Genomic DNA, 13,710 nt, shown 5'->3' with positions numbered 1-13,710 from the left:
TGTGTGAAGCCACATCGTTTCCTATTAAACCACACAGGAGTAATATTCTTGTATAGCATACACCCTGAACTGGATTACGCCAAGGAGGTCTCAAATGGGTTGGTCAATTGAGTAACAATGAGGTAAAGTGATTTGCCCTGAAATATACTGTTTGGTCAGGTATATTGAGTTTGAGGCCAGATTCCCTCGTTAAATATTGTGGCTATAGAAGCACATTTCCTTCAATCTCCCATTTAGCAGCAAAGCACACTTGTAAGAAACTGGGTTATTGGTTGAGGGGGCGAAAACCCTTCTCAGACAGCAACCACAATCCATGTCAAGATTAATCACAAAAGTCACAAAATTAGCCTGTGCTTAATCCTCTAGTATCTTGGCACAAAAACAGACTTAAGTTAGAGGCAATGTGAAAAGTATTTACACAGCACACAAATAGTAATAAAGTGAATGCACAACACTAGACAAATCTAAAACAAATTTAGAAAATTAGAAGAAAGTTGCAGTAAATAAAATAACAACAAAACAAATTAAATCCAATAAGTAGACCTAGAGTTATAACATTTTATAAATGTTAAGTAAAAATAACACAAGGAGCAGAAACCACTAACTGTGGGTATCTGGTCCCACTGGAACAGGACGAGGCCACAAGTACAGGCCAACCATGATGGAGCGCAGGCCAGGAACTGGACTAAGTTTGGTCCTGCTGAAAAAGTCACCTTCTCAAAGTCCAGTGATAGAGTCCAGTTCTTTAGGATTTCTCCTTTTATTGTAGAGGAGTGCACTCTGATGCCAGCCATGGGTCCAGGACAGGAAAGCATTGTATATTTGTGTATCAAAACTTGAGATATTTTTGAGAAAGGGATGATAAAATATTTGGCCACATTAAGAAAGATTGACTCAATGAAATGCAATGGGTTTGATACACATATGTTAGACATTTGCCTACATATCTACCTGCTAGGAAAGCAGCTTTGCCACTTATGATACCATTTGTGAGGTTAGGATGAGTAACAGATGATACTCACCAGATACCAGGAAAACCGATGGCTTTTTTTAAAGTGCAACAGTAGACAATTGGAGATTTCAGGTAGGCTGAGAGAGGGAGCTGGCATTGTCACTACTGAATAAGAATTGATTTTGAAAAGTCTCTTTAGGGGTGTCATACACGTTCAGGGAGTAGAATCGGGAGTAAGATCTTGCTCCGGTAGTATTAAGCCCCTCGGCCCATACATGTAATTCATGGAAATAGATCAATGTTTTTTTGAAGAAGGTGTAGAGCAGTGGTCTTCAAACTTTTTAATGCTCTGCCTCCCCAGTGGGAAAAAAATCACTGCCCCACCCCTCGAAATGTTTCACAATTCTTCTATTAAACTGCCCATGTTTAAATGTGTCTAGACTAATTTAAATTTTGTAGTTGAGTTCTGTTAAGATTAAAAAAAAATGCAATCAAAACATGATTGACAAACACATATTCTGGTCAGGCATGCCTTACCAACATGTAAAGGTATCCACAGTGTGAATATTAGAAATGGGGTGGGGGTTTTGACGAATATTTGGAGTCCCTTCCCTTTTAACAGCTACTCCCAGCCAGGATATATATGACAAACAATGTCAGGGATGGCCCATTACTGAGCGGCTTACTGCTGAAAACAAGGCACTGTTATCTGAGTGATGCATCTTTTGGCCAGAGCCTGGCGCCCCACCCTGGGATTGAGGCCCTCCTAGGGGGGGCAGACCCCCAGGTTGAAGACCCCTGGTGTAGAGGGATAGGTACATTAACAGCACATCTGGTAAGATTGCAGTCATGTATATGGGATCTTTGGGACTCAGCGTTATTGGCCACTGGGGAAATTGTGGTTCAAAAGGTTCCCGCAGGTTCGGGCCCTGCTGTACTAGGCTGGAGGCCGGAAGCTACTAGGGGGTCTTGGTAGAGAGCGGCATCAGCCCTCTACCAAGTGAGGACAATCAACAGTAGTTCACATTCACGGCTTTGATGTATTTTGTTGATGGAAAGGTCACCCTCGACCTTCAGGGTAGGGGATGCATCTGCGCTCATTGCTTCCCAATTTTGGACTATGTTTCCACTAACTGCAGGGAAGTCACATGTCCGAGAATTCTGTGCGCATTTTGATTCCTTCTAATGTGGGAGTATCATTTATGTACAGAGGCTGTTTCATAAGAAGGCACTGGGTGGCGGGATAGTTGTGATCTGTCATAGGAAGGGGCTCTTTGGTTCTACTGTGTTTTATTTGAAAGTGGCAATACAAATTTACCTAGGCCAGAAAAACTCCAAAACAAATAATTTCACACAATTGAATCAAAATTGATGCGGATTAATGTTCTGAAATGAACAGTCCTTAATGCGGTAGCCTGCTTAGAAAGCTACTTGTGTGTATTATACTAACGTGCAGCAGCGTGAACTAGTTTCGGATGTGCATTTCATATTTAACGTTTTAAACCGTGATAAATCAAATGCTTGCCTATTTGTATGTACATTTTCTTTCTACGTCCTGGTCGTCCCAAAACGCAGGGCACTGATTCAGTACAGTCCCACTCTCCATCAGGAACAAACTGTGCAATGACCGGGAACAGTCTGTGCGAGGGGCATTGCAGAGTGTGTGCTAACAAGAAACAGTCTGTGTACCGATCAGGGACGGCGTGTGTGTCGGTGAAAAGCAGTCTGTGCAGAGGCAGAGGGTACTGGTAAAGAACTGTGGGTGTGTTGAATTTTGATTATGTAAATATTGGTGAGAAGCAGCCTTTGCGTTCTTCAGGAACAGCCTGTTACAGAGCACTCGCCCTGAGGGGCTGTGGAGCTCGGATGCTCATGTGAGCTCAGTGCTCACTAGAGCTGAGGAGAGCCCTGATGGATACACACAGAACAGCAGCTAATCCCCACACTGCTCTGCTCTGCTGATGTGGCAGCCAGTGAAACAGCTGTAATAGCAACATCTGGAACTGCAGAGTCTGCATCCTAGAGAATCAGCCGGCTCGTTGGTCTAGGGGTATGATTCTCGCTTAGGGTGCGAGAGGTCCCGGGTTCAAATCCCAGACGAGCCCTCTTTTTCTTGTTTGTATTAATACACTGATGGCTTTTTTTCCCTCTGAAATCCCAATCCAGCCATAGATTGATCCAACCCCCAAACTAGATTAAATAATACAAGAATGGTAGGATAAAAGGAGTTATGCTCCATGTAAATATATATTTTTTTATATACAATAAAAAATTACAGAAATCAAAAAGGAGTTAACACAGAAAAGATACAAAAATTCTAGGAGTGAAAAAGTAGAAAGTCATTATTTCACATGATTCTATCACTTCAAAATTCCTCGTCACTTTTAACAAGTATTAAATAGTCATTCAATAGAACGTAAAGCCTTTCACAATAGGATCCTTCTCACCAGGTTACTGTGTGCCTGTAGCTGCCTTATGGTCAGACGTCCCACTATCGTGTTGTGACGGGGACATCACACTTTCATCCCTCCAACGAAGACAACTGCTCATGATAGCACATTTATCCAGCTTAACTCCTTCGATGCTGATGACGGAACCGCTCCGTCATCAGCGGCAGTAGCGCTGTGCTGATGACGGAGCGGTTCCGTCATGGCCCGCTCGCCGCGCCTGCGCGGTGCGGATTCCGCACCTGCGCTGGGCATTCCATTGAGCGGGTGGGGCCATGGCGGAACCGCTCCGTCATAAGCACAGCTCAACCGAGGCTGGTGACGGAGTGGTTCCGTCACCAGCATGGGCGTGCCGCGCAGCCGCCCGCCCCCTTAGCGCTGCGGCGGAATAGCCGCTGCAGCGAAGGTGTTAATGAGCTGCATTCTGTATATTACAGTAACATTAAAAATGTGAGAAAGCAGCAGTGCCATACACCATTTGTGGTCCACGGGCCATACAGAGTTACAGGGTCCCAACCGTGGTGGTTGAGGTCTTTAACTCTGGTCTCCATCCTACTACGGCTCTGTGCACTGTCATGAGTGGACACTGTGTTCACTTGACTCTCAGAGTAGCGAGGGTGAGCATTCAAAGAGACATCTGAGGGAGGAATTGTAGGGCACAGTCAAACAGACAATATTGTATTGTCCAGCCTAGGGCTTATCGAATGTCAGATGTTACTTCACATGGTTTTACATCTTACGCCATTACATTGCAGTAAGTACACTAGGAGTATCTTTACATCAGGAGTAACTTAACTTTGCACCTTTAAAGTTATGTATTATACACACACACACACAGAAAACTAAACGTTGGTTGACAATGTGGTGGTGGGCTTGATCACATAATGAACATGGCGAAACTAACCTTGGTTAACCCCTTAAGTGCTGCCTCGGTGCGTTGGCCGACGGCAGCACTACCTCCCCAGTGCTGCGCACGACCATTGGACGTCCATTCAGCACTAGTTCCAATGGACAGCGCAGCACTGGGGAGGGATGTTTACTAGCAGCTATGAGGTTAAAAGCCACAGACATAAACAAAGGACGGTTAAACTCGCAAGGTGCATAAAAATTAAAATCGAGTGTGGAAGATGGATGCCATCTTAGAATACCAGCCAGTGAAAATAGGGGGTATGGACAAGAAGGCCAAGATGGCAGATGTGTTTTAGAAACACTTCAAGCCCCCCCTACGTTATCAATTATTATCCTAATGGCTTGAAGTCAAAAAAATCCTCCAGCCTAGCAGCCGCAGGAGCCCATAACTGCTCAACTGACTGTCTTCCTTGAGGACCTCTGACTCTGTTGCGATGCTAAAGGCCTGCCACTTCCAGGGGGGAGGTCTGGTCAGTAAAATTGGGGGGTGAGCTTCAACAAACAGGCTGGCATATCTTGTTAACGTGCATTACCTGAGAAGCGCGGCTTAAGGGGCAGTGGAAAGGTAGAGCAGTGTGGATTGTTTGTATGACTTAAAACAAAATATTTTATGATGTTACTGACCATGTCATGAGTGATGTAACATGTGAGGTCATAAGAAATAGTTTGTGGGGTTGTACCTTATAGTTGGCTCAGCTAACCATATCTGCTGAATTTTACTGGTTTTGTACAAGTGAAATTTGAGCCTAACTATAACATCCCTGTAACCGTTGTTTCTATCTATGAATTTCTCAGTTTAAAAAAAAATCTATTTCCTAACTATAACATCCTTGTAACTTTTGTTTTTCAGTGAATTTCTAAGATTATTTAATGTTGTTTCCTAATTATAACATCCATGTGGCCTTTGGTTTTTTACATTAATTTCTACGGTTTTTAAATTGTACTTCCTAAATGTAACCTTTGAGAGTGAGGGTTTGAGAGAGTGCATTAGATCAACGATGCATTCACTTCCACAAAGCATTTCAGATCGTTTTTCAATATGGAATTTCTGAGTAAACACACTTCACCAAGCCCAGGAGTTAGGGTCATTTGTCCTTTAGAGAAGTAGAGCTTCAGTAGGGGCACCTACTTTGTTTAAATGTGTAAGTGCCTCTACTTGAGGTTTAATAGATTTTACATGAGTATAAGTGTCTAAACGACCCCGGGACACCATCAACCGGGGTCCAGCCAAGACTTAATGGGGTGGGGGGGGCCGTGGCCCCCCTCTCTGGGCTGATTTCAGACCACATCCTCCTGAGCCCAGCCAAGATTCAATGGGGGAGGCGGGCTGCGTGGCCCCCTTCCATGGACCCATCCTGCAGGGCCCAGTCTTGACTTGTTTAATGCCCTACAGCCTACCCAGAGCACCCAGTCGGCACCATTGGGGACCGTGGGAGAAGCCTGAGCACTGCAGGGAGAACCTGAATGACCCCACGGGCCCTGCCAGCTCCCCACCTCCAGCAGGAGCCAGCTTTGCTCTCACATACAGGAAGCAGCTAAATATGCAACTCCCTATGTGCGAGAGCAATAGTTTTGTTTGTTCCCTGCCTGCATGACAGTGGCAGGGAAACAGACGAAACTCTGCTCCCAGCAAGCGGGAGCGGTTTTACAACTCCCGCTTGCTGGGAGACGACTTAGTGTTTGCTCTGACTTGGCGGGAGCTGTCAAAGCTCGCGTCAAGTCAGAGCAAATATCAACGTCCCGGGGCAGACACCCGGGACATAGGGAGGTGGCTCAAAGGGGGGGGGGGGGGAGACACAGTCTCCCTCCTTCTGTTTTGAGGGGCTGGCACTGGGGAGGTAGTGGTACCTGGGGCCGTACAAAGCCCAGGGGACCACATGGCCCTCCTCCCTCATCTATTTTAATTCCTGGCTCTGGGGAGGTGGTGGAGGTCGGGGCGTGGGGGGTCCACATGGATCAGCTAATTATTGGTATTAAGTCAATGGTCCAAGAGCTTTTGGTAGTCCCCTGGGCTCTAAAGAGTCCATGGAGGGGGCTCGTGCTGCCTCCCTCAATGTTTTAAATAAAGCCCCGGGGAGGTGGTGGTACCCGGAGCTCAAAAAAGCCCTTTGAGGGGGGCTCACGCGGGCCTCTCCCATTTTATAATAAAGCCCCAGGGAGGTGGTGGTCCCAGGGCTAAAAGGAGCCTAGATGGGGGGCCCATAACCCCCCTTCTTTTTCCCCGCAAGCCCACGTAGCCCGGGACCTGGCCCACCCGGGGTCTGAAACAAAACAAGCGCACTTTTGCCATGAATTCATGGATCCAACCGTGTTTCACAGCAAAAACTGATGGGACCCTATCACCACACCTAGGGGTCAGGGTATTCCTACCCAGCCCCCTTTTTTTCATTCTTAATGACTCAGTGGAAGCAGAGTCCCAAGTTGGCTACCAACACTTTCCTGGTTGAATTGTGTGCAGCCTCAGCACGAGTACCGGAGGATCCGCACCCCTTGATATACAATTTAGATTTTTGTTTAATATCTCCAAAACTCCTTAATGGATTTACACCAAATTGTATTGTATTGTATTGTATTGTATGTCGATTTATAGAGCGTGATTGCTGCCCCACGGGTGTCCAAGCGCTGAGTCTCTAGACAGAACTGGGCGTTGAGGAAGAAGCTAGGCCTCGGTGGACTTTGCAAACAAAAGGGTCTTTAATTGTTTGCGGAATGAGAGCAGATTAGGGTTGGAGCGAAGTTGTGCTGGAAGTGAGTTCCACAACTTGGAGGCATTTAGGGAGAACATCCTGCCTCCGGTTCTAGCTCTTTTAACTTTGGGCACTACGGCCAAGAAAGCCTCCGTAGACCGAAGATTCCTGCTTGGGTGGTAGCGGGTGACTAGGTTGTCATTAATTGCTGGGCCCGTCTTCCAGAAGGCCCGGTGGGCGATGCACAATGCCTTAAATGCGACTCTCTGCTTCACCGGCAGCCAGTGCAGTCTTTTTAGTCCGGGCCTGGCTGACTGGGTGCGGGGGATCTGTAGCAGGGTACGGGCTGCACAGTTCTGTACAACCTGCAATTTCCGCAAGGTCAGTTCTGGGGCACCCACGTGAAGGGCGTTATTAAAATCTAGCCGGACTGTATCAAGCCCTGTACTGCCACCTGTTTGGCTTCCATTGGCAAAAGAGGCAGAACTTTCCTCAGTGTTCTGAGTAAGCCAAAGCACGTGGCAGACAGTTTGGTGGCCTGGATGGTAAAAGAGAGATTTTTATCCAGCCATACTCCCAGGCTTTTTACACTTTCCTTGGGGGTAGGGGGGTGTCCAGGCAGGGAGGCCAGAGGGAGATAAATGGCACTGGTGATACTGGGCCCAGGAGCATGAGCTCTGTTTTATCTCCATTAAGTTTTAAAGAGGAGGCTGTCATCCATTCCTTGACATCCTCTAGACATTTCATCAGACCTTCCGAGGTTTGCCTGTTACCCTCTTGAGCCAGAGAAACCACTAGCTGTGTATCGTCGGCATACGATATGATCTTGATACCGTGCGGTTCGACGACCCCAGCCAGTGGTTTCATATATATGTTGAACAACGCAGGGCTCAAGGAGGAGCCCTGCGGAACCCCACAACTCAGTGGTTTGCTGGCTGACACTGTGTCCCCGTCAAAGATCTGAAAAGATCTATTGCTCAGGAAAGAGTCAAGCCACCTAAGTGCCTTGCCTGTTACTCCGATGCTAAATAGATGGTTCAGCAGAGTGGTATAGCTGACCGTGTCGAAGGCTGCGCTTAGGTCAAGGAGGATCACTGCCACTAATCCACCTTGGTCCAGTATCCTGCGTGACTCTTCGGTAACCGCTAACAAAGCGGTTTCAGTTCCGTGCTTGGGTCTAAAGCCTGTTTGAGTGGTATCCAGTAGCAAGTTGTTCTCGAGAAATTGAATTAGATGGATGTTTATATATTTCTCCAAGATCTTGCTTACCCAGGGGAGCAGTGAGATTGGGCGGTAGCTGGAGTCAACTTCTGGGTCAAGGTTGTTTTTTTTTAGCAGTGCCCGTACCATGGCTCTCTTCCATACAGTGGGCACTGTGCAAGATAAGATGGAAGAGTTTAACAGATCCAGAATTACGGGCAGGGTGGCCTGGCTTGCCTGCAACAGGATCTCCGGAGGTGCTGGGTTGAGTGGAGAGCCAGATTTGACTTGGCGGGCCAATTGATTCAGAATTTCAAGATCTAAAGGGGGGAAGTGTTCAAGGATTGGCCGGTCACGGAGAGTAGGATGTTTCAGAGGTATTTGGTCGACTACTCCTGGATTTGTGGCTACTGTCGGGAAAGAGGAATAGATCTGGGTAACCTTGTTGTGGAAAAATTCTGCTAGCTCATTACACTGTGCTTGCGTTTTTGCCAAGGGTGGGGCTGTGTTATTGACTTTAGTAAGTTTTTTTACCAAGTGAAAGATTTCCTTAGACCTCTTTCTGGTCCAAGAGGTAACTTTCTGCCAAATGTGGTCTAATTCCGTTCAGTGGTTCGGGCTGTAGTCATGTTCAAAATCCCTGTGGGAATTAACATAGGGGAAAACGTGTTTTGGGACACTCATTATTCTCGGCCACCCCTTGATAAATCACCCCAAAACTTTCAAGACAGCAGTTGAAGTGAGCATTGTATTTGATTTTAAAATTTTGGAAAGGTTTGTCAAACAGCGCCAAAGATAATGGAAAACAAAAATCACTCTTCCTATGGAAACTAGGTCCTAACTATAACTTCCTACTGACCTCTGAGGTGAAATTGACAGACACCTAACCATACCCATCTGAAAGTACCTGTTCCCAACTGTTAACTACATAATACATTTATATGGGGACACTTCCCACGAAGCTACACCCCTGGCTGCCTCCCTCACCATCCCACTGAATTCACAATGGTGCTCAGGGCTAACTGAGTCGACGTATCAGGCGCCGTACATAGACGTTAGCAGCCTTCAAGTGAGCGCAACCCAGTGGGACTAGTGGCAGAGCCTCTCCGGTTGTACTGGAGGCTGAGGGGCCTGCTGTTGAGGTATGGGAGTGTGGCAGGAGCAAAAAGCAGGCATCCCAGTTTCTGGCCTTTGTGAGCATCCGAGGTAAGCGTCAGGTGGCAGCGGGTAATGGGTGTGGACTGCAGCCCCAACTTGCTGTAGGAGGGTTGCTGGCAGATAGCAGGGGCACGCATGCACCAAGGCTGCCTGTTACTAGAGGCTGGGGAGCCATGAATCCTTTATGGGTTCTGGAGTAGCATGCTACTCACCAAAAAAGTGCTTCAACACATCATTAGGGGTAGCAATCCAACTAAGTGGCTAGCATATCCAACACTCAAATTACTTTCATATTTCAATATACTAATTCACCACTAATCCTCTATTGGTTCCAGAGAAACGTGCTACTCGCCGAAGAAGCGCTTCAACACCCCATCAGAGGTATCATGCGCTATATAAATGCAAACCTTTTTCCCTCTTCTATTTCTCCGCTATCCTTCTCAATTCAAATAACTGACTAACATATCCACCACTCAAATAGCTTTCATATTTCACTATACTAATTCAACACTAATCCTTTATTGGTTCTAGAGTAGCGTGCTGCTCACCGAAGAAGCACTATAACACCCCATCAGACGTACCAAGCGCTATATAAATGCAAAGCTTTTTCCCTCTTCTATTCCTCCACTATCCTTCTCAATCCAAATAACTGACTAACATATCCACCACTCAAATTACTTTTGTATTCATTATACTAATTCACCACTAATCCTTTATTAGTTCCAGAGTAGCGTGCTTCTCACCGTAAAAGCGCTTGGACGCCTTCGTCAGGAGAAGTAAGCACTATATAAATGCAATTACAATACAATGAATGAACTGCCCCACTCTGGGCTATGCTGCTTGCCTGGGATGCAGATTGCACGGCCCAGGGCCCAAAGACGACATACTGCTCGCGCAAGAGGCTGACCAGGACCAGGTTTGTTTGAGGCTGTAACTGCGGGTTGTCAGCTGCAATGTGGGAGCGGGGAGTGGGTAGAATTCTCCTATTCTTGACTCTTATTTGTGCTATGTGGCAGTACCCACAAGGTTATATGGTGCTGCGAACTTGAGAGCCTGCCTGGACAACTATCACGGCTCAGCACCAGGCCCTGCAAACTCAAAGTCTGCCTGGAGGGCCGCATTCACTATATGTGGTGCCCCTATGAGTGGAGGTGGTTTGCAGGGTCCCCCTATACCAGTGGAAAAGTGGTAGAGGATTTTCCTGGGGACCAAAGGGTGAGGAATACTGCTCTACTGACCCAACCTAATGCCCTGAGTACTCCTTCTACCTTGTTCTCTACATATGGTCATGGGGTAAGTGGGCCAGGGCCTCAACTCATCCACCCACCAAACCTCAGTACTGAGGTACCTGTGAATCATAGAATCATATAGCAGGGCCCAATTCACCCACATTTTTTTTTGTTTTACAAAGTTTTACTTTTAATTGCTTATATTCCCGCCGGTTAAAAGGACACTCTTACTCACTCATAAGTGCACCATCCAAGTACAACTGCAAGTTATTTTCCGTCCTGCCTCCCACGGGTATACAGTTAGCATTTTGCCTGGTCTCTTGTATCTCTGGTCCTTTCCCGGCCCCTTTCCTCATTAGAAAATCATGGTCTGGTGACTTTCCAACATACCCTAGCTTTACAGAATGCACCACAACGTCCACGTCCACCACCACGTCCACCACCACGTCCACCATGTCCACCACCACGTCCACCACCACGTACACCACCACCAGCATGTCACTCACCACCACCACGTCCATCACCACATCCACCACCATTACCACGTCCACCACCATCACCACGTCCGCCACCACGTCCACCACCACCATGTCCACCACCATGTCCTCCACCACCACCATGTTCACCACCACCATGTCCACCACCACCAACACCACCACGTCCACCACCACCAACATGACTACTTCCACGCCCCCCACCACATCCACCACCACTTCCACCACCACGTCTACCCCAACGTCCACCATCACCATCACCACGTCCACCAACACCACGTCCACCACTTCCACCACCACCATGTCCACCACCACCAGGTCCACCACCATGTCCACCACCACATCCACCCCCCCCCCACCACCACCACGTCCACCACAAACATGTCCACCACCACATCCACCACCACATCCACCACCTCCATGTCCACCACCACCATGTCCACCACCACCATGTCCACCACCCCCACATCCACCACCACGTCAACCACTACCACGTCCACCGCCACCATGTCCACCATGTCCACCACCACTTCCACCACCACATCCACATCTACCACCACCCCCACCATGTCCAACCGTATGTCCACCATCACCATGTCCACCACCACATTCACCACCACCACCATGTCCACCCCTGCCATGTCCACCACCATGTCCACCACATCCACCACCACCATCATGTCCACCACCACCACATCCACAACCACCACATCCACCACCATGTCCACCCCCACCACCACCACATCAACCACCACCTTGTCTACCACCATCACCACGCCCACCCCCACATCCACCACCACCACCACAGCCACCACGTCCACCACCACCATGTCCACCACCACCACATCCACCACCAAGTCCACATCCACCACCACACCCACCACCACATCCACCACCACCACATCCACCACCACCACCATGTCCACCACGTCCACCACCACCACATCCACTGCATCCACCACCACCAAGTCCATCACCACATCCACCCCCACCATGTCCATCACCACCGCATCCACCACCACCTCATCCACCACTACCAAATCCACCACCACCATGTCCACCACCACCACGTCCACCACCACCACCATGTCCACCACCATGTCCACCACCACCACGTACACCACCACCACCACGTCCACCACCATGTCCACCACCACCACCACATTAATGACCACGTCCACCACCACCACATCCACCACCACCAAATCCACCACCACATCCACCACCACCACATAAACCACCACTGTGTCCACCATCACCATATCCACCATCACCACATTCACCATCACCACATCCACCACCACCACATCCACCACCACCACGTCCATCATCACCACCACATCCACCACCACCACTTCCACCACCAACATGTCCACCACCACATCCACCACCACCACCATGTCCATCACCATCACCACATCCACCACCACTACGTCCACCACCACCACATCCACCACCACAACGTCCACCACCACCACGTCCACCACCATCACAACGTCCACCACCACGTCCACCACCATGTCCACCACCACCACCACATTAATGACCACGTCCACCACCACCACATCCACCACCACCAAATCCACCACCACCACCACATCCACCACCACCACATAAACCACCACTGTGTCCACCATCACCATATCCACCATCACCACATTCACCATCACCACATCCACCACCACCACATCCACCACCACCACGTCCATCATCACCACCACATCCACCACCACCACTTCCACCACCAACATGTCCACCACCACATCCACCACCACCACCATGTCCATCACCATCACCACATCCACCACCACTACGTCCGCCACCACCACATCCACCACCACAACGTCCACCACCACCACGTCCACCACCATCACAACGTCCACCACCACTATGTCCACCACCACCACGTCCACCACCACCACGGCCACCACCACCGCATCCACCACCATGTCCACCATCACCACATCATCAAACACCACCACCACCCCATCCACGTCCACTAGGTCCACTACCACCATGTCTACCACCACCATGTCCACCACCATGTCCACATCCACCACCAGCACCTACACTGGCTACCAATTGCAAAAAGGATAGAATTCAAATCATTATGCCTGGCCTAAAAGGCAATCAACAGAACTGGATCACAATTTCTGAAGTCACATCTAAAACATTATGAGCCAAATAGACTCCTCAGATCCGGCCAAAAGAAACTCATGAGGGTCCCGAGATTCAAAAGAGCCAACTGGGGCGGAAGGAGTTTCCTGGTACACACAGCAAGAACCTGGAATCAACTACCACTGGCCATAAAAATCAGCCCATCCTTGAAATCCTTTAGAAAGGAAGTTAAAACATGGCTTTTCTCTGCACAGCTCTAATCAACATCTTCAAGAGCCAATGGTATATCTCAGCGCCACGACGCCTTTGGGCATTCGCGCGCTCTACAAATGGATAAATCAAATCAGCACCACCACCATGTTCAACACCACCATGTCCACCGTACCACATCCACGTCCACCACATCCACCACCACGTCCTCCACCATGACAACCACCACCACCACATCCACCACCACCACCTTCATGTCCACCACCACCTTCAAGTCCACCACCACAATGTCCACCACCACCACGT

General features: G+C 48.6%; 1 non-coding gene across 1 annotated transcript; it reads left to right on the top strand.

Annotated features, from left to right (window-relative positions):
- The first annotated feature begins 2,985 nt into the window (after window positions 1-2,985).
- On the top strand, window positions 2,986-3,057 carry TRNAP-AGG (transfer RNA proline (anticodon AGG)). Its single transcript has one exon. It is a non-coding gene; the product is annotated as a tRNA-Pro (tRNA).
- Window positions 3,058-13,710: the final 10,653 nt, after the last annotated feature.

Source organism: Lissotriton vulgaris, chromosome 1_1 (genome assembly GCF_964263255.1).
Source record: "Lissotriton vulgaris chromosome 1_1, aLisVul1.2, whole genome shotgun sequence".
Classification (NCBI taxonomy): domain Eukaryota; kingdom Metazoa; phylum Chordata; class Amphibia; order Caudata; family Salamandridae; genus Lissotriton; species Lissotriton vulgaris.
The sequence above is the reverse complement of the archived record's forward strand: the minus strand, read 5'-3'. Positions and strand labels throughout refer to the sequence as shown.